Source organism: Papaver somniferum, chromosome 7 (assembly GCF_003573695.1).
Source record: "Papaver somniferum cultivar HN1 chromosome 7, ASM357369v1, whole genome shotgun sequence".
Lineage (NCBI taxonomy): Eukaryota > Viridiplantae > Streptophyta > Magnoliopsida > Ranunculales > Papaveraceae > Papaver > Papaver somniferum.
The window spans coordinates 110,647,807-110,673,550 of NC_039364.1; the positions used below are offsets into that span (position 1 = coordinate 110,647,807).

Below are 25,744 nucleotides of genomic sequence, written 5' to 3' on the forward strand. Positions count from 1 at the left end.
AAAAGAAAAATAGGCTTTGTGGATGAAGATTGTGGCTGAAAAGAACAAAGCTGATTCAAAATTATTGGTTCCAGATGAAGATAAGTGTATTATTAGGAGGAGTGTGTGGCAGGTGATTTTGAAGACTAGAGAGAAACTTAAACAGTGTGTGGAGATAAAGATCAGGAATGGAAATGAAACTAGATTTTGGCATGATTGGTGGTTTCACAAGCCAAGTTTTAAGAGTAAATATCCAAAATTATCTAGGATAAGTCTTCAAAATCAGTATGTTGCAGGGAAAGTAATTGGTAATGCTTGGACTTTATCTTTTAGCAGAGTTTTAGCAGAGAGAATTGATTTGCTAGAGTTAAGAGATGATTTGAATTCGATGGTCTTACAGGATGGTGAATTTTTAGATGGTGATTTCTCCTCTAAGAAGCTTTATGATCTGTTGTGTGAAGAAGATGTTCCATGGGAGTTTGCATGTCTGTTGGATGTGAAGCATGTTCCTCTGAAGGTTATATTTTTGTCTTGGGCAGGACTGTATAACTCTATACCTACCAGAGTTATGTTGGAGCATAGAGGGGTGCAGGTTACTAGCAATATTTGTTTTCTATTTAATAGCGATCCAGGAACTCTACATCATCTCTTCATTCATTGTTCTTGGGTTCCATGTATTTGGGGTTATTTCATCAACTCGTGCAAGATAAGATGGGTGATGCATTTTTTCTTTTGGGGTTCCCTTTCAAAATTGGGACTCTATCAGTTTCCATGATATCAGGAAAGAGTTATGATAGAAACGATAGAATACGTGGGAGAAGACCTACAACTAAGGAGAAAATCAAAATGGTTATTAAGTAAACAATTCATCTGTGGACTCATAAACTGAAGACTTTCAGTTCTTACTCTTTGAATCAAATTTTGTTTCGATGAGAATAGTCCTAAACATGTAGTTTCCTGCCGTTCTGTGTTGTTTCGGTTTTTACTAGGTTCACAAACCTGGCGTGTTGTTTCGGTTTTTACTAGGTTCACAGACCTGGCTCTGTACATACAATAAATAATCTATTCTCTTACTATATTCTTTTCTTTTCTAAAAAATAAATATGATAGAAATATGATAATAGTTGGCATGAAAAAAAAAAGAGATAATAGTATTGGAGATTTTGGTCAAAATGTCTTAAGTTTTAAGTGTCAACATTTTTAAGACCATGACGTTTAATTCATTAGATATACGCTAGTTTATTTTGTTTGAATATCTTAATAACTAAATATATAAATAAGATTTATTATCCTTTTTTTTTTGGGTAGAAATCACATTTCAATTCATTCAAACCAAAATGATGATTACATGATTGCTTACAAGATTATCAAAAAACACCAAAATACAAGATAATCAAAACCCAAATACAAATGACGACACCAATTGCAAGTACATCGCGAAGAGGAAGAGCCATGAACCGCAAAGATATCCAATTTTTGTAGATGTAGTAGTGATGAATGATGGTATGAACCAGAATCAACTCTGACCATTTAAAATGACTATCTTCTTCAATAAGAGATGCTCCAAATGAAATGGAGTATTTTGCCAAAAATCTTGTAGATCCAATCCAATCCGGGTGCCCTAAATCCCTCTTGTTGAAGATGAATCCAAAACGACGCCGATCAGAATTGTTGACGTTCTTGATAAATCGAGAATAACAAGCCAATGAAGACCATGGAGATTTGAAAGAAGCGATATTAAAGCGAAGAGAAAATCGTCCAAAAGAAGAAGAAAAGATCGCCCAAATAACGAAGAAATGTGTCCATAGACATCAAAAACAACTAAAATAAAAACTAAAAACACAAATTTGTTACAGGGCCTACGGCCCATGGATGTGCGGTCCATCCACTTACCCATTATATATGTATATATTGTAACCTATGTAATAGGACATCTTATCTCTCTAATACAATGGTTCATCTTCTTGTCTCTACATCTCTTTCCTTCGTCTCTGATTTCCTAAATCACGTTATCACCCACGATATTTTACCGTAGAGCTAAATTGGATTGTCTTAAAGTTTTTTCTACATAGATGATTATCAAGTTGTTAAAAGAAAAAAAAAAGGTTTGGATTAACAATCAACCCAGCAATCATCGTCAAGCTAAGTTAGATTTAATTAGATTTTTCAAAGTTAAATTGGGTTTGTTTTGATTTGATTTAATCAGGAATTATGAATTATTTTAATTAATCGTGTTTAAATTTGAGATTACTTTGATTAATCCTAATCCTTAATCGTTAATCCTAATTATAGTTTTTTTTTTGTTTTTTGTAATTTGGGATCTCCTGGAATCTGTTTGCGTTTCTCCCAGGAGATGAAAAGTTGTGCAAGTGAAACACCCATCCGTCCACACCCGTCCAGTCCAGTGGCGATTTTTTTTTGTTGGATCTCGGAAGTCTCACCCTTCTTTGTTCTGTTTCCTAATTGCTAAAGTTACTTCTATTAATCAATTGATTTCAATTATATATTATATATATATATATATGCATATGATCAGTTGATTTGATTTTTATATTAATATATATGGGTATGATCATGTTTGTGCGATTATTAATAATATGTGCCTGTTTGTTCATGCGATGATTGATTGATTGGCTTGGAATCATCTGGGAAACGAGGAGGCGGAAAGATCCAGTTCCAACCCCGGCCGTTCCAACTCGGCCGTTCCAACACATCCGTCCCAACTCGGCTCACCAATCCGGCCTAGCTTGCTCTGTCCTATCCTATCCAGTTCCGGCCCAGCTTGTACTGTCCAGCTCAGTTTCGGCGCAGCATGTTGTGTCCAGTTCATTTCCGATTTTCGGACTGTAGGCGACCAAGGGCGTTCAGGATTCGTGTGTATACGGTGGGAACCAAATTTTGAGGTATGTAACTATAACTCGAGTTCTTATATGCTAGGCTTATTCATTTGTTTTTAAAATATTCCTAGTTTTCTTTATTTTTGTCTTAAAATAAGTCAACAACATATAAACGGTCAATTTAAATTATGGCTATTGATCTCGTCCATTAAGAATTTTGGTCGTAATGTTATTTTTTGTTCTATTAAATATCATATTGGCAATAGTTGAATGACGTATTTTGTTTAATTGGTTGTATCAACTCAATTCCAATGTATCTACTATTTGGGGCTTAAAAGTACTTGAGCACCATTATTAGATACTTGATATTGTTTCCCAAATTTGAAATGTTACGTGGGATGCAATCCACTGGCTCGACTATTACGAGTCGCTATTTTTTTTTTAAATAAAAAAAAAATACATTGCAAATAAATTCACATGTATTCCAATTTGTGGAAAAACTCACAGAAGCTGATATGAGTCAGAAAATTTCCATTTCTCTACTTCATCCATGATACTAACGAACCAGTATATGTTGAAATATGACAACAAGAGAACTATATTTAGTAATGTACTCAACCTAAAGTAATTGGTTGACATGTGTAGTGAGATTCTCTTGGCCTATTGAGATAAAGAAATTTCTCAAATTAAGCAAAATGTAGCAAAATTGAAAATGGAAAGAACCCCGAAATAATAACGATTAGACGTACTGACTCATAAAAAGCATGTGAAAAGGGACATATATATATCATGAGACAAAGATATATTTATTTCCTCGAGTAGTGATGACACCAAAGTACAGGTATCAACTGAATACGGGACGAAGCTAAAATGTAACTCTAGCTCCCATCATAGATGAAAGAGTTGGAAATGCACCTGATCACAGATGTTGGTATCAATGTACTATATGTATCATAATAGCAACCAATTTTCACATCAACTTTAATGGAAACAAGAATTTCGCCTGGCCAATTGGCTATCTTATCGAGCGCATCACTGTTCATTTTTTTCAAGATAGAACAAAAGCGTTTCAAAATCTCTAGATGTACCAAGAGATAATCACACCTTGTTAAATTCCCAAGTAATCCGTGCAAATGGATATCATGTGGAACATAAAAATGATGAAAATGTAATTAATTGCATATTTTTATAGTCTCTAATATATTTGGAAGGAAATATATTTTAGAGAAACGAATGAGTCAATCTAGTGCAATGTAATTCACTATAATATTTGGATTACTGAATCCATATTGACCCCGACGATGAAATGTTGGAAACTGACTCATACAGGCTTTGGGTATAACCATAAAGAAACTTTGGTTGTGACATGATGATTGTTTTGAAAGAACTCATACAAATATCACTTTATTTGAGTGAAAGAAAATGGGAAAACGATTGACAAAATGCAAAGTGACCGCATATCTCTCAATAAGTGTTTTCTAAATTACTAGATGCACAACCCCCTTCCCATTATGCTTTTAGGTAAGAAAGCATATCACTCATTTTTACAAAGTCTTCAGTAAAAAAGGATCGAGACCATCCTAAAATGCAAATGGTAAAAATTCCATATTATAAAGAAAACAAGGTGAAATTTAGAAAAATATTCATGCAGAATGCGGACCATTAAAGTGACTGATGGATCTGGTGAATGTTTTGACATTTTGGACTAGTTATAGTTCCCAAGAAATTTGCGTTTTGGAAACTCCTAGCACAAATTACGTACACAATGCTAAGTACAAAGGCTAACCACCCTTGTTAATGCTAGAGAATTTACATCAAAAGAACTTGATGAATATTGCATGTTTAATAGGATCAATATAGAGCATCTTATACCCCAATGGTCTCGCAGAGGCTACCATCAAAGGTTACAGACGGTGTCTAACGAATAGGTTATGCATACCAACCTACCTTTTATTGCTTTGGGGAATATGCAATATTAACACATCTTTACTTAATTCGTTTTAGAACCCAATATTGGTCAATCTTTTCTGCGTACCAGTTGGTAGCTGGAATTAAGCCTGATATTCGTTTTATTACGCATTTTTGGTTGCACTATATATGTGCCATTACGACTCCACATTGTACTATGATGGATCTTCAAAACTGTTAAGTATTATGTTGGAAATGAGTTTCCAACAATTATCCGCATTTTAAAACTTTTGGCAGGAGATCTCTTACCGCTAGATTTGCGGGTTATCACTTTAATGAGACAGTCTTCCCGTCGTTAGGGGGAGATAAGAAAAAGTATTTTCTAAGGGAACAACAAGAATTTTCGTGGTGTATTCCCACTGTGTCTCATATTGATTCTTATACTCCACAAATGTAAATGTGAAGTGAAAAAGAATAATCGATTTCAGAAAGTGCACTGATATCGACAACATGACAAGATAACACTTACCAGCTGCAAATGTTCCTGCAAGGTTAGAAATCCTAAGTATGGGGTACACCATAAACTAAGGTGTTGTAACTACACTTGGTGGAAGCATAGTTAAAGCCGTGGCTCCAAAAAGGAATATGGAGAGACCACCAGGTTCGATCAATACTTATCTAGAAAGGAAGTAGATGAATAAGGCACAATCTAATTTGTATCATTAATGAAATCATCTCATTTGATTGTCTCTGACTATGTCCATGAATCAGTACTGGAGGACGCTCCGAAGTTTAATGATTCCAGAGAACAATGAAATCCTAAAGGATTATGAGAACACACACGAGTCGATGGAAAGATCGTGCGAGCATATTAATGATTATTTTATATATAGTTGCTCAAGGAAATAGAGAACGATGAGATCGAACCATGCTTCTTATTATTTAATGTCAACAAAAAGCATATTTGGCCTACACAATCCAGGTGGAACTTGGTTCTTTGACAAATATACAGGTATTTGGTGTGGTAGTGCTAGCCAACCAAGTGTAAAGCCTATTGGACATACATGATTAATTTGTTACAAAGCATAATGAGAAGAAAGCAGTCTTAAAGTATAAAGACTCGCCTTGTGGCGCGAGGTTTCTCACAAAGCCCTGGAATTGTTCTCTTGTAATGAACTTTATAGTGTTCCGCTATTTAGTTAGCTTGGTAATTTCGAAAGGACTTGAAATGCAGCATATGTATGTGGTTGTTACGTATCTCTGAAAGAATCAAGAGATAGAAGATATTTACAAAAGTACTTGATGGCCTTTTGTTTCCCAAATCAAGTGACTCTAAACCACAGAGTGCGTTTACAGTTAGATATAACGCTCACTTATAGATTGAAGCAATCAGGCGGATGTGGTATACCCGTCTAAGTGACTATTTGATTTGGATGGGGATAGACAAGTAAGTTATTTTCATTGCGTATTCACAAGAAAGTTCCTGATTTGGAATTGTAGGTATCTATGTCGATGGTACAGACATGATGGGTACTCTTGATGTAATAGGAGACCTTAAAAGCTATTTGAAATCTGAATTTGAGATGAAAAATCTGGGGAAAGCTCGACCGAATACTGAGATTGTGGTATATTATTCCACAAGTTTGCATATGTCTAAAGTTGTCAGGAAATTTAACAAAGACATGCATCCTGATAGCACTCCCATGATTAGTCGAGGTTCAAATGTAAGTAAGTGACCATTTCGTCTAAAGGAAGATGGCGAAGATGTGCCGGAGATGAATTTCCCTTATCTAAGTACAATAGACGCAATATTTTGCTTACTCGACCAAACGTTACATCCTCAGTGAACTTGTTAGCTAGATATAGCTCAGCGCCAACGCAACGTCATTGGAATGGTACAATGAATGTTATCATGTACTTAAAAGTAACTATCGACATGAGTTTGTTTTATCCCTGCAAAGACATAAAAAGGAATGCTAAAGGAACTGGAATTCAAAGGTTGTTGATTATGAAGGAACAATAATCTCTTCTCCAACGAAAGTAATCAGGAGGCAATTTGGTAGACTATTTTCTAAGTCATTACCGATATTCAGTTTCGAAAAGTACAGGACTAAAGAAACTGTCTGAAACCACTTTGAATGTAATCAGGGGGAGATGCCGACATCAGGGGGAGGATCCAAGGATATGATGTCGACATATTTTACTTCGAAATTGAAGTTGTGTTGTACTCTTTTTTTCCCTTCGGTCGAGAATAGTTTTCCCCAAAAAGGGTTTTGTTACTCGACAAGGTTTTTAGCGAGACAACACTATAAACATCAAGTATGTTGGACGTTGAAGACATAAAGATCGTGTTGATATTACTGAAAATATTTGAATCAAAGAAATGAAACGTGATAGTCGGTTAAGCAACGTAACTTCCATAATCAACAACAAGGTCTTATAAACATTTAAGTCACCAAAGTAATGTGTGATAAACTCCTTTTGACTGCATTAGACTAATGAAAATTGTTTGACATCAGGGGGAGTATCTAATGGTGTGTTGAACTCTTTTCCTTCACCGAGGTTATTTTTTCCCACAGGGTTTTGTTGCTCGGAAAGGTTTTTAATGAGACAACAACAAATACCGGGAATGTAATTTCCCATCTAAGGCTATTGCCTTTCCCACGAGGATTTTCTTCCTTAGGAGTTGTGAAGCAACTAGTCAACTTCAACGGAGCAAAGTGATCATCTTTAACAGATCACCTTTACTTGCATCTGTCACGTTGTACTCTTTCCCCTTCGTCAAGGTTTTGTCCACTGGGTTTCCTTGTCAAGGTTTTAATGAGGCAACGTATATGCATCCAACTATGTTCTAAGTTTACCTAATATTGTACTCTCTTTCTTTAGTTCAGGTTTTATCCTTCTGGGTTTCCCTGGCGAAGTTTTAACGAGGCAATTAGCGTAGACTCATCAATATGTGAAGATCGTATTGCATGTGATGAACTACATGTAATGTAAGAGACAACATGTGAAGTACTACATGTGAATAGTTGTACCAAAGGCAATTGATTTCGGTACGAGCCATCAAGGAGAGGACGTCAACAATAAATACATTCCAAGCACTACGTATGAAGTTTTGTTATTGAATCGCACAAGGGGGAGTGTTACAGGGCCTACGGCCCATGGATGTGCAGTCCATCCACTTACCCATTATATATGTATATATTGTAACCTATATAATAGGACATCTTATCTCTCTAATACAATGGTTCATCTTCTTGTCTCTACATCTCTTTCCTTCGTCTCTGATTTCCTAAATCAAAATTAAATTATTATTATTCATTAAAAAACTAAAAATCCTTGCTCAGATCTAGCCCAAAATGACTAGATCTGAGCAAGAAGAAGGAAGAAGTTCTAAAGGTTTTTTCTTTTTTTTTTTAGAGAGAGAAGAGAAGAATAAAATTTATTATCCTTGTCTATTCTCGTTTTTTTTTTGTTATTTTGTTTATTCTTCACTATAGTGAAATATTATTTTTCTATTTGACATGCAAATTATTACTTATAAAACAAATCAAATACCAACTTAGATGGCCGTTTTTTAAAGTGTTATATTCATGATCTATTGTGGACTAATATAACAACATAATTGTTGCTTGATTTATTTTTCCACAAAAGTTTATGTGTAAGTTTTTATATTGCCGTTTAGTTATTAAAGATACATATGTATTATTTTTAAAAGAACAGTTATTACTTAGGGAAGAAAAACTAATTTCATTCATGCTTATATGTTTTACTAAGCATTAAAGCCAAAAAACTGCTACAAAATTATCATGGTCTGACCAAATTGAATAATATATGCATAAAATTAATTTTGTAAACCTCATTTTTACTAGATCGCGAGGTTTGCGTGGTGTGTGCGCAAAGATATAACCAATTAACTGGTAAATCCGAAATTATGTTGTAAATCGAGTTATTTAAGTATCCCCATCATTATTTTGTTGGAGCAATGAAATTAGAGGCGAAAATGGAATTAGGGATTTTGGTGGCATAAAATGTACCAACGTTATAGCAGTAAGACTTTAAATATAATTTCTTTCCAAGTTATTATTGGCTAATCCTCAAGAATGCTAAAATTGTAAATTAGAGTAAAATCAGAGAAAATAGGGGAGTAAAATTAAACACGTGAGTAAAATTGGTAGCTCGGAAGAAAATATATCATAAACACTCTAAGTATAGGATTTTAAGTTTAAATACACTAATTTACTTTTACACGCTAAGTTTATTCATATATAATACAATCATGGAAAATAAAAATTAGAGTAAACTAGACTTTAACTAAAGCCATAAAATAAATTACATATCACCCGAGAATTTGAGTAATATATTTTTTCTTTTAAAGTGAAGTAAAACGCAAACTATAAAAAATCCAACTTTTAAGCTTTGTTCTTTACATAATTATGTTTATACAAATATAATACTCTTATATAGTATATACTAAATACTCTTTCTTATATGTATTATAACAATTAAGTAATCCCCCATAATTTCCGCATCAGAAATGTTATGTATTCTTAAGCAAGGCATATGGAACAAGTAATCATAGAGGTGAACTAGGAAAATTTTCTGATTTTGCCGGGCTTATACCATTCGAATGATCTGATTGTCAGAATCTGTTAGGATTTCTTTGTTTCTATATGTAACGGTGTCAGCCCCCCAAAAATTGTTGTCCCCTTAATAAATCATGAAAAACCATTGCCACAACGAGCAAAGTAAGAAAGCCCTTTTCTCCCAAAACCTACCTAGTACCGACACTCATTCATTTGAAGAAGTGTTTTTACGTTCCTTCATGTATGTAAGGGGAGACTATATGGCTAAACATTCGCTGCTTGGATATGGGGCGGCCACCTAAAAATATCAGTAAATTCTTGCTTTGTAGTACATTTTTACGCTCTTACCGAATTGAACCTAGATAGTGATCAATTTAATGCAATCTCGTAAAAAAAAATCACATTTTTCGTTTATGCATCAAAAACTGGGAAACACGAAGTTGGTATATAGGTTAACTTTTCCTCGCGTCATTAGGGGCCACTCGAAAAGAAATAGGGGCCACACTAAAAGACAAAAAAGGTACCCAAGTGTAATAAGTGGTCATCCCTTAACCGAGTAAGCCGTATTGGCGAAACTATCCTTCTACAATCGAAAGTTAAGGACACAAATTAACTTCCGATTGTAGTGGTTCAATCCTCAACGTTCCAAGACTCTATGGTGGTTCGGTGGTGGTTCCATGGTGGTCAATGCATATGGGTTGGAGTTTTTGGCCGATGAACATTCGGGAGTTAAGGACATAATTTAACTTCCGATTGTAGTGGTTCAAGCCTCGACGTGCCAAGTCTCCATAGTGGTTCGTTGGTGGTTCCACGGTAGTCAATGCATATGGTTTTGATTTTGTGGCCACTTTACATTCGGGAGTAAGAGCTTTTACTTATCTTTCGAGTGTAACAATTGGGACACATTTGTCTTGACAAACTCCCGAATGTATATTGGCCCAAAATTCTGAATTTCGAAAAAACACTAATCTTTGGAGATTTTGTAATTGTTACATTCGGAAGCTAAGTAAAAACTTTTACTCCTGATTATAGTGCGTGCAAGACTCGAATTTCCAAGGCTCTTGGTGGTTCCAAGGTGGGTGCAAGGAGGCAAAACCTAATGACTTGGATTTTGTGGCCACTTTACATTCGGGATTAAGAGCTTTTACTTAGCTTCCGATTGTAACAATCGGGAGATATTTGGCTTGACAAACTTCCGAATGTGTACTGATCCAAAATTCTGATTTTCGAAAAAAAACTAATGATTGGTTGTTTTGGAATTGTTACATTCGGAAGCTAAGTAAAAGCTTTTACTCCCGAATATTCATTGGCCACAAACTCCAAACCATATGCATTAGCCACCTTGGAACCACCATAATCGGGAGATATTTGGTTTACTAAACCTCTGAATGTAGAGTGGCCCAAAATTCTGATTTTCGAAAAAACGCATAATTCGTATTTTTTGGAATTTTTACAATTGGATGATAAGTTAAGGATATAATCTCTGAATGTTCATCGGCCAAAAACTCCAAACCATATGCATTGGCCACCTTGGAACCACCACGAGCCCTGGTATTTCGAGCCACCGTGAGCCTTGGAACCACTATAATCGGGAGATATTTGGTTTGCTAAACCTCCGAATGTAGAGTGGCCCAAAATTCTGATTTTCGAAAAAAAATAATGTTTGGTGGTTTTGGAATTGTTATAATCGGAAGTCAGGTAAAATTCCCAACTTCCGGATATGCATTGGCCACAACCTCCAAACCATATGCACTGACTACCTTGGAACCACGACGAGCCTTGGCATCTGGAGCCATCATGAGCCTTGGAACCACCATAATCGGGAGATATTTGGTTTGCTAAACCTCCGAATGTAGAGTGGCCCAAAATTCTGATTTTCGAAAAAACTCATAATTTGTATTTTTTTGGAATTTTTACAATCGGATGATAAGTTAAGGATATAACCTCTGAATGTTCATCGGCCAAAAACTCCAAACCATATGCACTGACCACCGTGGAACCACCACCAAACCATCATCGAGCCTTGGCACGTCGAGGATTGAACCACTGCAATCAGAAGTTAATTTGTGTCATTAACTTCCGATTGTAGAAGGGTAGTTTCGCCAATACGGCTTACTCGGTTAAGAGATGACCACTTATTACGTTTGGATGACTTTTTTGTCTTTTAGTGTGACCCGTCATTCTTTTAGGGTGGTCCCTAATGACGCGAGGTAATTTTTGGCAGCTACTCTGTTTTCTTATTAAAAAAAAAAGAGGAGTAAAATATGAGGACAACTACACACACCCCCTATTATTGTAACGTGGATTATTGTAATGTAGATGTAGATCGGGATTTTTCGTTAGGAGAGAAAACGATCGGTGACTTTTCTGAAAGAAGAAGTGTGTATTGTATCGGCATAACATGGGAAAACGTGTGTCTCGGAATAAAGTCTAGTCTAGTGAACCCCGTTCGGTCGTCTACATAAAGTTAAGAACGTAAGACTAGTTTTTCTAACGTGCTTATACTGAAAAATGTCGTTATGCATATTTCTTTTATCCATCTGGATGAGTGCATTCCAGCTTTCATTTAAACAAGTTGCAACATTTCTTAGCATGACCTGCTGGCCACTTATTTGTTCCTGGCGACTAAGGTTCACGCCCTTATACAAAGCCTATTGTTGGGGTTCCAACTATTTGTTCCTCTGCGACTAAGGTGCACGTCTTTATACAAACCCTATTGCAGGACTCCAACTAGATGGTTTTGATCTCACGAAATGATGAAATTGTATCGTGAAATAGTAATCTCCAAAATTCCTTATCTTATCATTTTGTTAATTATTAGAATGCCCTCGGCTAGTTTGTGTTAAAGATTGGATTAACTAATGGGTCAGGATCCTGTAACAAATGGTTTTGACAAACCCTTTTGACAAAACGCATTATCCGTCGGATTTCATCCATCTAACGGTCCAAATAGTCTATGATGTGGCGATGAAAGTAACTCTATTACTTGTTTGGTTGCATACAAAACCTAAAAGAAAACAGTTACAAATATCGGAGATTTCCTCTTCATCCCTGTTTTAGGTTAAACAGTGAATCCAGTTTTGGTGAATATCTTTTAATTATATTTTGATCGACAGATGTAATTGGTAAATATATGTATTGATCCGTCATTCGTTGCTGATTCTTAATAGGGTCTTGCTAAATCAAGTTGAAAATGTTGTCGTGGAAAAGATGCATAATAATCCAGTCCCAAGCTTTCACTTCTAATGATAGGACGATAATCAAAATTTGTTTCCGTTTCGGAAAAAAAAAGATGGTCTCAAACGGGATTTAGAGATTCTCAACCTATACATGATTTTGATTCATCCATGGCAAAACAGAAAATGACAAAAAGCACACATCTATACAATAAGGATTAAATAATTATACGTTAGGAGGATTGATGGAGAGTATAATTTTGATTTCCAATCCATTTTGATCAAGTAGGATTTCTGATTTCTAGTACATACGAAATTTGATTTGCGTAATTTAATCAGTCAAAACCAAACAAGTAATAGAGTTAATTTTGGTGCCACGTCATGAACTATTTGAGCCGTTAGATCGATAAAATCTGATGGATATTGTGTTTTGTCAAAACCTTTTGTTACAGGATCCCGATCCTTAACTAAATTAAATTTAATTAATGATTTGATTTATGCTTAGCGTTTGGAAATCAAAAATCAAAAAAGGGAAAGAAAAACATAATCATGCTCATTAGAAAATGATAATCATGATCGTAATAATTAAGCACCAATTACGGTCTGAAAACCAAACCGTAAGAAGCATCTGCGGTATGAAAACCAAACTGTATATTATACGATGGGAAATCAAATTGTAAACAAATTATGCGGTGGGGAACTCCAAAACGTAGCCAAATTCAGGATCGTTTACGGTTGGGAACTAAGGACCTACGATGGGAACATTGGGTATGATTTTTACCTGACAATTTTATCCACGGTTTGGAGAGTAAGAACTCCAAACTGTAGAACTGGGTTTATAATTTCACCTATGGTTTGTAAATATTTTTTTTTTCAAACCGTAGAGTTATTTACGATTGGGAGTTCATATTTGCCAAACCGTAGAGTTGATTTACGGTAGGGAAATGTTGATTTCCCCATTGTATGTTGTTCTGATCAAATCTAACATATTTATGCAATCAAAACCAACAAAAGGGTGTTTTTTTTTATTCTTATGTGACTGAAGTCATTATGATGGAAAAGGGTAGCTTTTCTAAACTAATTTCCAAATTCATAATTTGACCAACATCTGACCTATTCATCATCACGGTGGAGAAGAAAAAGAAGGGAAAAGAGATGAAGAACATTAGATGAATTAGAATTAGATTAGATTTATGATTTTGTTTTGATTTTTATTTAGATTTAGGTTAATCATTGAAGGGTGTTTTTGAACTTTCGTTATAGATTAGGTCACCCCTTATCCTCATTTAAGACATTTAAATCCATAGGAGCCCTCAAAACCATTTGGTTGGAGCCCAATAATAGACTTCCTTTATATACATTAGAAAACGTAAGACGCATTTTTGCAGCAAAAAGAAAAAAAATGATACGAAGAACAAATACTCAATCAGAAATGATATTGAGTCGCCAGATCAAGCAAAGTATGAAATCTTATCCTATTACTGTTAAAGAGATCAAAGATAAAACTCGGGAATAAAGAAAAGATCAAAGAAAATTCACAATGAATTGCTGCAATTGGATATGACTAAGCTCACTTTGAAAATTAATTCAAAACGATTTTGGGGGGTTTGCCTATTAATTTTTGGTGTATGCTTAAATATGAAGAAACAAGGTTATGTTGAAGCAAACTTTAAAGATCCTATTTTATATATTAGTGTTACAGAATTAGAATCAAAATTATTAATTCTTTTTCTTTGTAATTAACGATCCTAAAACTAGTTCTCTTTTTTTTTTTATAGATTTCTACTAAACTCAGGCTCAACCTCAAAATGAAGATCCTTAGGAGCCAAATGAAATGAAGATTATAATGCAGAAAATACTCAAGTATATTTATTAACGAGTTTTGTTGCTTGAATTTGTGAATATCTGGTGAAAAACCAAACCTTTAAATCCGATATCGGCCAATTCGACTCAAATTCGGTTAGGATGACTCTAGGACAACTAGGCATATTTAGGTTTTACTGAAGTATATATGTGGACCAAAATCAGCTAGGAAGTATGAAGAATACTTAGCTGATCTAAATTAGATAATCCTGTCTAGGTCAAATATTTCATTGCCAAGCCAGTTAAAATTTTGCGCCAAAATACGAACTAAAATAATCGCCTAGTAAAAAAAACCTTACCTAGTCGAATTTGAAATTTTAATATGGAATCCAGAAAACAAGACTAGAGTTCGGCTAGGAAGTGTTACGTAACCCTAAACGAATTCAGAATTTCAATTTGGAAGCCAGAAGACCGGAGTTGAGCTCTATTGTGGTGTATAAGTGTCTTGTTTATCTTTACCAGCTTCTACTATTAAATGGTTGAATAATATACATAGAAAATATTGGTAAGGACACCGTCCAAACGGAAGGGATTTAATCCTACAACTTGGAATAGTTTGTGCTTGCCGAAAAAAGATATAGAGGACTAGGTTTTAACAATCTTTATAAGTTTTAACAAAAATGGCTTGGAGATTAGCTAGATTTATGGGTTAGTGTTCTTAAATCTAAGTATTTTGCTAAATGTCAACCTTTGCATATTAGCTTAAGGAAGAAAATTACGTGGATATGGAATGGTTTGTGTAGAAAGAGTGTTTAATTGTTCAGTTCCTTTCCTGTTGTGTTGTTGCTCTCTTAATTTCATTCATATGCCCAATTAATAAGTATATCACCTCCTTTATCGAAGCTGAGGCTCAACTGGTGTCTCATATAAGAACTATCAAACTCCCCAGGCAAAGCTTAATTAAGCTAAAAAGAGTTTCTTTCTGTGTGGTTTCTTGGGTTATTTGTGTTTTGGTTGTGCATTAGAGCCGTCTTAATTCAGTATCAGTTTTTATATTTGATTTTTCATATTTGTGAATAATAAATTATTTGGACTCACTTTGATATACCACATGTAGGCAATGAGGGTCGTGAATATGTCCTGCGTCGAGCAGTGCGCTATGGAAGTGAAGTACTTAAAGGTCAAGAAGGTTTCTTCAGTGGGTATGAATTCTATTCAATAAAACTTCCATGGATTGAACTGCTTTAGGCTGATGCACAATAAAGCTGTTGAGGCTCAAGGATGCACGATAAAAACTTTTGAAACTCATACCTTCTTAACATGGAAAGTATACTAGATAAAATCTTCTCATTTCAGTGCTAGGATGAAGGATATACATCATTATTTTATGCCAGAATCTGCACACGAGTATTTTAGCTGTCTCAATAAATCATTTAGCCGAAAGCTTAATTGAATCTGATGCGTGCAGTAACTGTGTATTTGTATTTGTTTTGGCCCTCTCTCTAATTGTTTGTGCTTGTGCCTGTGTCCAGACTTGTAAGAGTTGTGGTGGAACTGATGGGGGATGTCTTTCCAGAATTGAGGCATCATGAAGTGAATATTAGAAACACTATCGCAGAGGAGGAAACAAGTTTTGGAAGGACATTACTTAAGGTATCATGAGTTCATCTCTCTCTCTCTCTCACATACACACACACGCACATTACCAATTCTTAAGAATGTTACTTAGGTATCATGTTACCGATGTACTTCGCAAATAACTTCAGAAGCTTAGCCTACCTTTGACCTGCCTCCAGGGTATTGAGAAGTTTAAGAAGGCTGCTCAAGATCTCGAGGGGAAAGTATTAAGTGGACAGGTGAGTGTCACCGGTTTAGTTTGTTGCTATTGTTTTTTCTTTTTGAATCATGTAGGTTGTTTGGGGATTAGGTAGTACAGTACTTGTTTTTAATCTGTTAGCTTGCCTTAAGAAGCCTTTCAAACTTGTATTTCTGAAATTTATATTTATCATCATGGGCCTCTTCGAGGCGATAAGTTAAAGCATGTTGACTAATGTTCTCGGCATCCTTTTTGTTCGTATACAAAATGTACTTAGATCACAATGCTCTAATTTTTCACTGTTATTATGTTAGTCTCCACACCTGAGAGAATGAGTTGTGGAGAGCTTATTCTGGGAAGTCATCATGCTTAATCGTTTGGCACACCTGTTTTTTTCCCCCATAGCTGAAGAGTTCAAAAGTCAATCTCATGAGATACTGGGAAGTGTGATTTTTCTTATGGATATAGAATCCGACTCTTGATAGTTTGCAGGATGCGTTTCTCTTATGGGATACATATGGGTTTCCTTTGGATCTAACTCAGGTTTGTGATCTAGAAATTGTAGTTAAGCTTTCATATTTTTAACACTTAAAGGATGTAGATTTTGCTAAAGCACCTAAGCTACCTTATGTCTATCAGCTGATGGCAGAAGAAAGAGGCCTGCTAGTTGATGCAAAGGGTTTCGAGGATGCAATGGAGGAAGCAAGAAATAGATCCAGGAGTGCCCAGACTAAGGTGTTATTTCATCTGCCTAGTGCATTTTTTTTCATCTGGCTGTTTTTATGAGATATCTAAATTATGCCCTGAGGACCAAAATTTCCCAACTTATTTTAGATTACCATTTGTTTTTCTTATTTATATCATTTTCTTACTTGATGATTTTCTTTCTCTTTATAAAGTTTGCTGTCTATTTTTACTTTGCGGGATCTTGTGTCTTGGGACATTATGAACTAATTGAAGATGGCAAGTGTGCCAGCTTAATAAACTTTGTTTTCTCAGGTGTAATTTTTTTTTAATGCTGGAGACATAGCTCCTCTTTCTGGTGGCGAAACAACCAAACTAATGTTTTTTACATTTTTAATACGATTTTGATAAGATTTTGTTGTAAACTTGTAATTACTATTGCTGGAGTGTTATTTAAAAACTAGTGGGAGGTAGTTTATTTAAGAACACAAAAGTCAAACTTAATCGAAATTTTCCTTTCAGTGTTTAAAGTCTGTGCTTTTGATACACTGCATGTGTGCCTAGGCAGCTTATCGAGGTCCTACAATTGCATTTAGCTTCGTAAATCCCATGTAATATTATGGGCTGATCTGGATTATGCTTCTATCGGATAAAGTGTGCTGTATATACCAGTTAAAGAGAAAATTTTCCATTGGAAGTGTAACTTATAACTTCCCTGACTTGTTCATACTCTATTGTACTTACAAATATATCTGGCAGCAAGTTGGTGGTGCTATTGTCATGGATGCTGATGCCACTTCGGAATTGCACAAGAGGGGAGTCTCCCCAACAGATGATAACTACAAGTTTATCTGGAATAAGGTTGGTAGAATGAAGCATCTTTACGTTTGTTTTTTTGGCAAATTGCATGATGTCCTTAGTATTACTAAATTGCTTGTGAAAAAATATAAATGTTCGAGGTAGTGGGTTGTTGTATTATGTATCTATGGATTCTCCATTTCCAGCAGGTAAAAAGTTTTTCTCTGTAGCCAGGTATAACTACTTATTGCATGTTACGTGTAGTCATCATATACAAAATGTTTATTGTTTTCCAATTTCTTCTTTATCATTCATCTTGCTTACACTTGCAGATTCCTGTATTCCATTGGTAACCACTTCTCTATTTTCATTTAACTATGTTGGTTCTCCTTCAATTTTTGCTTCTCACATTCTTCCTTCTGTTTCTTGGATTATAAGTAGGAAATTGGAATTCGTTGAATTTTCGAATTCTCAATTGTTATCAATCAGCTTTAGTTAATTTGTCTGTATTGCTTGTAGAACCACGAGAGTGTTGTAAAAGCTATATACAATGGCGCAGAATATATGACCAGTGCTAGTGTTGGTGATGAAGTTGGTATTATTATGGAAACAACAAGCTTCTATGCTGAACAAGGTGGTCAGGTACTTACAACTTGCTATATGTTTTTTTTTTTTGATGCATTTCATAACTCATCAATCATCCCAATGTGAAGCTCAGTTACCTTTAGACTCGCATGTTTTGAAAAAGTAGCTATAACCAAAAGTGATCCATAAACGGTCTATGGTGTTATGTGTTGAAACCGCAGTCCTGGCCCTGGTACAATGTGTGGTTGCACACCTAGCATGGTTGGCCAGATTTGATACTGACTGTTATTGATTTATTTGCATATAGTATGTACACACTTACAAATACTAAATTCTTGTTTCTTCTAGTCTTGATGTAAAATATCTAGAACATTTACTGAACCAACCAACAATACAGATCCAGGATGGAAAATATCTCTCCATGTTTGTGTCCAAAGGCCTGCACTAGTTGTGCGTCCTATAGGGATATTGCCAGCGAAGCTATTTGAAGGTATGGTAGTTAAAGACTGCGTATAAACTAAACGACTGCTGCCTCCAGAATCCTAACTGAATCATGTCTTGCTTTTTGTATGTTCACATGATAATAATGTATCTTCTTTGCGTCCTGCAAATACTCCTTCTCTTGCCTAACTTATTCATCTGGTCTCAGATATTTGACACCGGGTCCATTGTGTGCTCCTCTGGGTCATTTCAAGTTTGTAATGTTTTGGTGGTTTTGTTATTCATATTGGTTCTTTCACTGGAGAGACTGGCAAAATTTCTGTGGGTGATAAAGTGACCTGTAAAGTAAATTACACAAACTCTTTTGCTTTCTCTTGTTGTCATTTTACTGTAGTTGTTCATCTTTTCTTATTTGTTTATTTGTCTGGTGATGATTCGAACAGGTTAACTATGACAGGCGTGCTCTTAATGCCCCAAACCACACTTGTACCCACATGCTTAATTATGCTCTAAAGGTATTCCACATTCATTTTTGACGATCTTTTAGGATCAAGCGAATAATCTATCTCTCAATTGTTGTGTAAGTAACTCTATTGCACAAATGCAGGAAGTTCTTGGTCCTCATGTTGATCAGAAGGGGTCTATTGTTCTTCCAGAAAAGTTGCGTTTTGATTTCTCCCATGGTATAATATGCTTTGTTAAATTTTTTCATCAGGCTTATGAAAACAAATGAATAAAGTGGAGAAAAAAAAATCTTGCTATTTGGCCTGAATTTAACCTACATTTACTTTTTGGCAGGCAAGCCCATTCCTCCTAATGATTTGAGGAAAATTGAGTCAATTGTGAACAAACAAATCGATGATGAAATGGATGTATACGCCACGGAGGCAACTCTTGCTGATGCCAAGCGTATCAATGGTTTACAAGCTGTTTTTGGAGAAGTAAGCTGCTTTGTTCTCTTGGAAATCAGATTAAATTTAAAAGAATTTGCTCAACCATAGTCTGACCTTTCTAAGTATGAAAACTAGATCATCATTAAATTTTCCTTTAACGTGTCGATTCAGGTGTACCCTGACCCAGTTAGAGTTGTGGCAATTGGTAGGAAGGTAGAGGATCTCCTTGCTGATCCTGATAGTAAAGAATGGTTAACAATCTCAACAGAATTTTGTGGAGGTATGTGTTATTGCTCATGCTGCTAAAGGTTTCCTGAAAGTATAATTTATCTTTTCAAAGTAAATGTGGGATTATGAAAATGCATGAGAAATTCAAAAAGCACAAGGAGATTGTGGAGGCTTCAGTTTGGACTTCTGAATACAGTGCATTACAAAAATGAGCACTCCTGTGTGTCAGAAAATATTACTGGCTTTTTCACTTTAGAAATCAGTAAACTATATTCAAATTTGGTGGTCTTCTCGATTAGTTGTTATCATGCTCTAAAATCTATTTAACTAGGAACTCATATCTCAAATACGCGAGACGCAAAAGCCTTCGCTCTTTTATTGAGGAGGGAATTGCTAAGGGTATCCGCAGAATAACTGCTGTCACAACTGGTGGTGCATTTGAGGCAATAAATTTGGCGAAAGAAATAGATCTACAAATTAGTGACGCATTCAAGTTAGAGGGTAGCACTCTCGAAAAGGTACTAAAAAAAATCCTGCCTTTTTAGATTCATGATAACTTCACCCCACTGATTTGCAGTAGATGCCATACTGCATGTTTTAATGTATATTTTTCTGGAACTAACCTCTAAGATATCGACCTTGTATTTTCTTACCTTCCCTTTTGCAAACAGCATTAATGCTCTGTTTATATTTTTTCATCATCAGAAAGTAGCTGCTCTCAAAAATCTGTTGGATGCCGCAACTATTCCAGCACCTATGAAAGCAGATTTGAAAGACAGGGTCTCCAAACTTCAGGTATTGTAGTTAAACATCCCTATTTGTATTCACATGTACGAGTATGTTTCGATTTCTTAATGATACAGTGAATCAAGTTAAAAAAACTCTTTCGTATCAGGATCAAATTAGAAAGGCCCAAAAGAAAATAGCGGAAGAAAATATGCAGAAAGCTGTTAAGGTTGCTACAGAGATGGCAGACACTGCTATTGCAGATGGAAAAGCTTTCTGCATATCTCCTATTGATGTGGGTCTTGACCCAGCTGCAGCCCGTGAAGCAGTTGTGAAAGTTATGGAAAAGAAGGTCGTTATTTCTTTTAACTTGCTCTCGGTTTCAATTACAAATACTGTTCTCCAAGGGGACTGCATTTAAATCTGTCTATGGTGCTTTTATAACACAAGGATGAGGTATCTATTTCTTGTAATGAGATACATATTCACATTAGGGGTTACTTTTTCTTAGATGGATATGAAATTGGATGCACCCTTGACCCATGATTCAAACGTGGGTTTAGAACACCTGGATATGCTCAGTTTTGAAATGGGTTGGAAAACAATAACAGCCCTATAGGGGTCAAAACTTTTATTTTTAAACATAACGTCAGAGTGGAATAGAAGGAGGAAGCAGAGGATTTCAGTCTGTAGCAAATGGGTTACAGAAAGACCCTCCGCAGTAAATAATAGTGGTCAAGTGTTTATGATGACCTCCATTTTCTACTGACAGGGATTACCAATTATGGTATTTAGCAAAGATGCAGTCACAAACAAGGCTGTAGTGTATGCCGGGGTACCTGTGAATGGAGATACTAGCAAAGGGTTAGAGGTGTCTGAGTGGTTGACAGCTGCTCTTGGTCCAATAAAAGGGAGACGCGGTAAAGGAAAGGGTGGTCTCGCTCAAGGCCAGGTTGGAAATTAAATTACTGTCATTATATTGTTTCACTTGTCTGACACAGTCGGGAACATCGGCTGTGATTAGTTCACGATCTAGTTCATTTATTATTCAGATACTCTGTCCCTGAATAGTACATTGGTTAGGTTGTTTCTTGAACATGCTTTGTGCTGCAATCCTAAGAACCTTGGGTGCTTTCGCAGAAAGCGTATCCATTTCGGTTCATCCTAGGTTTTGGAAAATATATATTTCAGTTGGGAACCAAGTTGGTCTTTTTAACTTCAGTGTATTTTTTTAATGTGGAAATTGATTGAATTCCAGGGTACTCATGCGACACGCATGAAGGAAGCCATGGACATAGCGACGGAATTCGCTTCAATGAAGTTGAGATAATGATACTGCTGTAAGCACCTGTCAGACTTAATAGTCCCCTATCCGTGGTGCAAAAGTGTGTTTTTATTGATTCAGAAAATTGAAACTGGGAAAATGGTGAAAATAGTTCTTTTTTGTTATAGCAAAAAAACTAGTAAACTGCATGAATCTGTTATACCGAGAAGAAAAGTTTGACTATCCATGTCATATTAATTGTGAGTGTAAAACACAGGTTAGATGTTTTGTATTATGTTCTCAGTTTTCCTGCTTCTTGATCTTGATATTATCTTTATCTCCACTTTTTTTTTTTTCTCACGTTATAAACCCCCGTCTATCAAATAGAATTTCAGACAGTTTAGGAGGGCATGATAAACAATCTTGACGTGAATCAGTTCTCGTGAGTTACCAATTTAGCATTTGAGTTGCAACTGTTGGTCCAAAATCTGAAATACTCGCATTAGAGCTTCTCCAATGGTGGTTGTGTGTGTTTTCTAGGTGACAATGCAGATAAAGACTCGTTCCAATTTTTCCTTAAATTTAGGGTAGGAAAATAGTTCTCCAATGGTGTTGTTTGTGATTTTTTATAGATTAAATGTTTTTTTTTATTTTTAGTAAATTTTAGATATTATTTGAGCATCTCCAATGCTAGGGGTGAAAGTAATCCTAGGTGGAGGTCCTATTAATACCTTTTGTTGTGGGTCATTCCTAAGTGCCTAATTTTTTCTTAAAGTTAATGCTTTTTACCTAAAATTTCATCTCCAATGCCAAGATATTACATCCTAAAATTTGGAGCATTAATTTTGGAATAAAAATAGCCTACTTCATCGATATGGGTCGGGTCTGAGACTGGTCCGACGACCAAATAAACAAATTTACAGTTTTTTTAAAACAGATTAATGTCACATTCACAATTCAAGTCAGTAAAAATCCCTAAACTACCCAACATTCTTGTATCATCAATTTCACCAACCAAAAAGATGTATAAACATCCTGAGAGGCAAAAAAATAAATAAAATCTTGTAGGAATTTAACCTCAAACCTAATATTCAACCCCAGACATTTCCGACCCATTAACACAAATTTCTTCCACAACCTATAGAATTAAACTAAACCTACAAATCCAACACGGTCCTAATTTCTAAGTTAAGATTCAATTTCATCATTTCATCTGTTGGAGCATTCTGATTTTTTTATGTCAATTCGTGAAACTAAACTAAGAACAGTTTCTAGACCAAATCGAAACAAAAAGACATGCGTTTAGCTTTAGAAATCGAAACCCTGCACTTATCTTGTATTGCTTGCTCCAAAAACTGGAGATCCTAATTCAACACTAACTATAGGCTCCAAACTCCAAAACACGATGGATGCAACAATTTACAAGTGTGAGCAAAGTTGACTCGCAGAGACATGTTGGGTCATGAAGAGAGGTTGTTATAAGTCTGAGAAATGATTGAAAACACACCCCAGCTGGGCGCTGCATATGGCGTGCAGTCGTGCACCCCTAGCAGAACTTTAATAGTCTCATGTCTCAAAGAATCACATACAATTGTAGTTACAAAGCAGACACCCTTATACTACTGAGAAAGTTCTCACTTTTCAGTTTTCACTAATTTTGCTTCCATATACTTATTCGACTCCAACACACAAAACGAAACAAGATCCTTAAAAGCATGCATCACATCTAAAATTGCAATTAGATCAAGTGGGCAACAACTGCATATTATAAAAGCAATACAGCTTAACTAAAAAAAAAAGGCCATAACGAGATTGATGACATAAAAATAGATTAATAGCAAGCTTTACGTGTTACATGTTAACATAATGTCAAAAGGTTTATGCGTTCTAAGGTTGAAACCCATAAGAGAAACCAATTTGTTTTCATTTCAGCTTAAAATCTTAAAGCGCAGTTAATGCTTGCTTACAAGATGTGTGAAAGCAAGCCAGAGATATCAAGCAGAAGCATAAACACATTAATAATTGAAAACTTCACAAATTAAAACTGAAATATTTCCATTAGTAATCTAAATACTTCAACCAACAAGCCATCATGCTGTACCACAATATTGATCGTCAGAAAAATAAAAACTTGAGAACTAAACTAAACCGAACTGAACAAAATGAATCCCCACCAATTTCAGAACCCCAAGCAGTCACTCATATCCCTCCCCACTTAATCAACTTCCTCAATCTTAGGTCCTGCACCAGTGCTACCAGCACCACCCATTGAAGGACCATCCTCATCCATTCCACCAAAGCCACCCATGTCAGGTCCAGCAACACCACCTTGATACATGTTTGCAATAATTGGGTTGTAGAGACTCTCCAACTCCTTCATCTTATCATCAAATTCATCAGCCTCTGCAATCCACTGGATAACAGCTTCAATGGCGTCCTCTATCTTCTTCTTGTCAGCTAGATCCAATTTCCCAGCAATTTCTCATCCTTGATTGTATTTCTCATGTTGTAAGCATAATTCTCCAGACCATTCTTCGACTCAATTTTCTTCTTGTGTTCTTCATCAGCTGACTCCATTATTTGTATATCTACTGCTCCTAAATCTTGTAAGGAAATTAAAGAGTTCGTATGGGGGAATATTTGAGCAAATTCAGTAAAATCCACAAGCTTCTCCGAGGTTCTAGCAACTGCATCATAAATGCCAATAAAGCTACAACCAATATCTAAAAATCTGCCCCTCTTGGTGTAGGCTAATGGTTTTCTTTTAAGATCCCTAAACTCTTGACTCCAACCCAATGGTTCGTCTCTTCCGTGCCCTTCCATGCCAAAAATAGTGTTCTTTAGCAGCCACATGTCATGATGTACGGAGTTATCGACGCCTAGGCGGTATCTGGTTGCACGATACAAAAATCCACCGAAAACCCCTATACTGTAATCACGCCACAAAACTCCTGTTTCCAAAGGATGTCGTGAAACAAGTACACGAAATGTTTCCCTAGTCAAATCAAATATGAAAACGTCTCCTTCATGTGAATCCATCCAATAGAGAGCTCCATTCACGAAGACTCCATATCCAACATATTCAACACTGGCAAACATAGTATCCAACTTATGAACTTGTCTCCACCCCTCGCTACTGCCAACAGTGTATACTGAAGCTATAACACTACGATCTCCCTGTGACTTAACCAACTCCACAACTTTGTACTTTTCAGTTACAGAATCACAACCAAATCCGCTTGACCAATATTTATATGGACCATCGTCCCTACCTCTAGAGATATAATCAGAAATACACACATACTCTTTCTTCAGTGGATTGCAAATACAATAAGAATGAGGAGCATCATTCAGTATCCCATCAGAATAAATAGCATCATTCGGAATCCCATAAAAATAAGCCAAGCCGTCATGCGAACCAAGAAGTCTACATGCACAAGGATATTATGTCCTAAATGGAAGGATCAAGTTGACATTTCTCATCATACAACACTCATCATACTCAATAAGGTGAAGTTGTTGAACAAGGCTGAAGGTAAGAAAACTTAACTTACCAGAATCTAGACCAGGAAGACGAGATAAGTGCAATTGTGGGACGGATCGATGAGACATCAACTCTAGACATTGTTTGTTTAGTACCTTGCACTGTACAAGATTATCAGCTGGTAAACGAGTAAGGATATCCAGTAAAATGTCCGAGGGGAGATTGTTGAGATTCGCCATTAACAGAAAGGGTTACAGAGAGGAGAAATGTGATATTTTAAGGTTCGAGGAATTAGGAGTTTTTGATGGGGAGAGAGATTTGAGTAAGTTTTATGGGTCTTGTTTAGGAGTTTAGGCGTTGCGGTCCCCCCCCCCCTCCCCCCTGAACATTAGTCGTTGAACAGAAACAAGTAAATGGTTAACCCTAAAACTATCCTCAATCACATCCATTTATCCAATACCTGCCCCAAACATGAACTAGATTAAAATCAACACCGATGGAGTCACCAGGGGACATCCAGGTGCAGGTTTCATTTG

At 35.8% G+C, this 25,744-nt stretch overlaps 1 pseudogene; it reads left to right on the forward strand.

Annotated features, from left to right (window-relative positions):
* Positions 1-22: 22 nt before the first annotated feature.
* LOC113295076 lies at positions 23-22,047 on the forward strand (annotated as a pseudogene).
* The last annotated feature ends 3,697 nt before the right edge of the window (positions 22,048-25,744 follow it).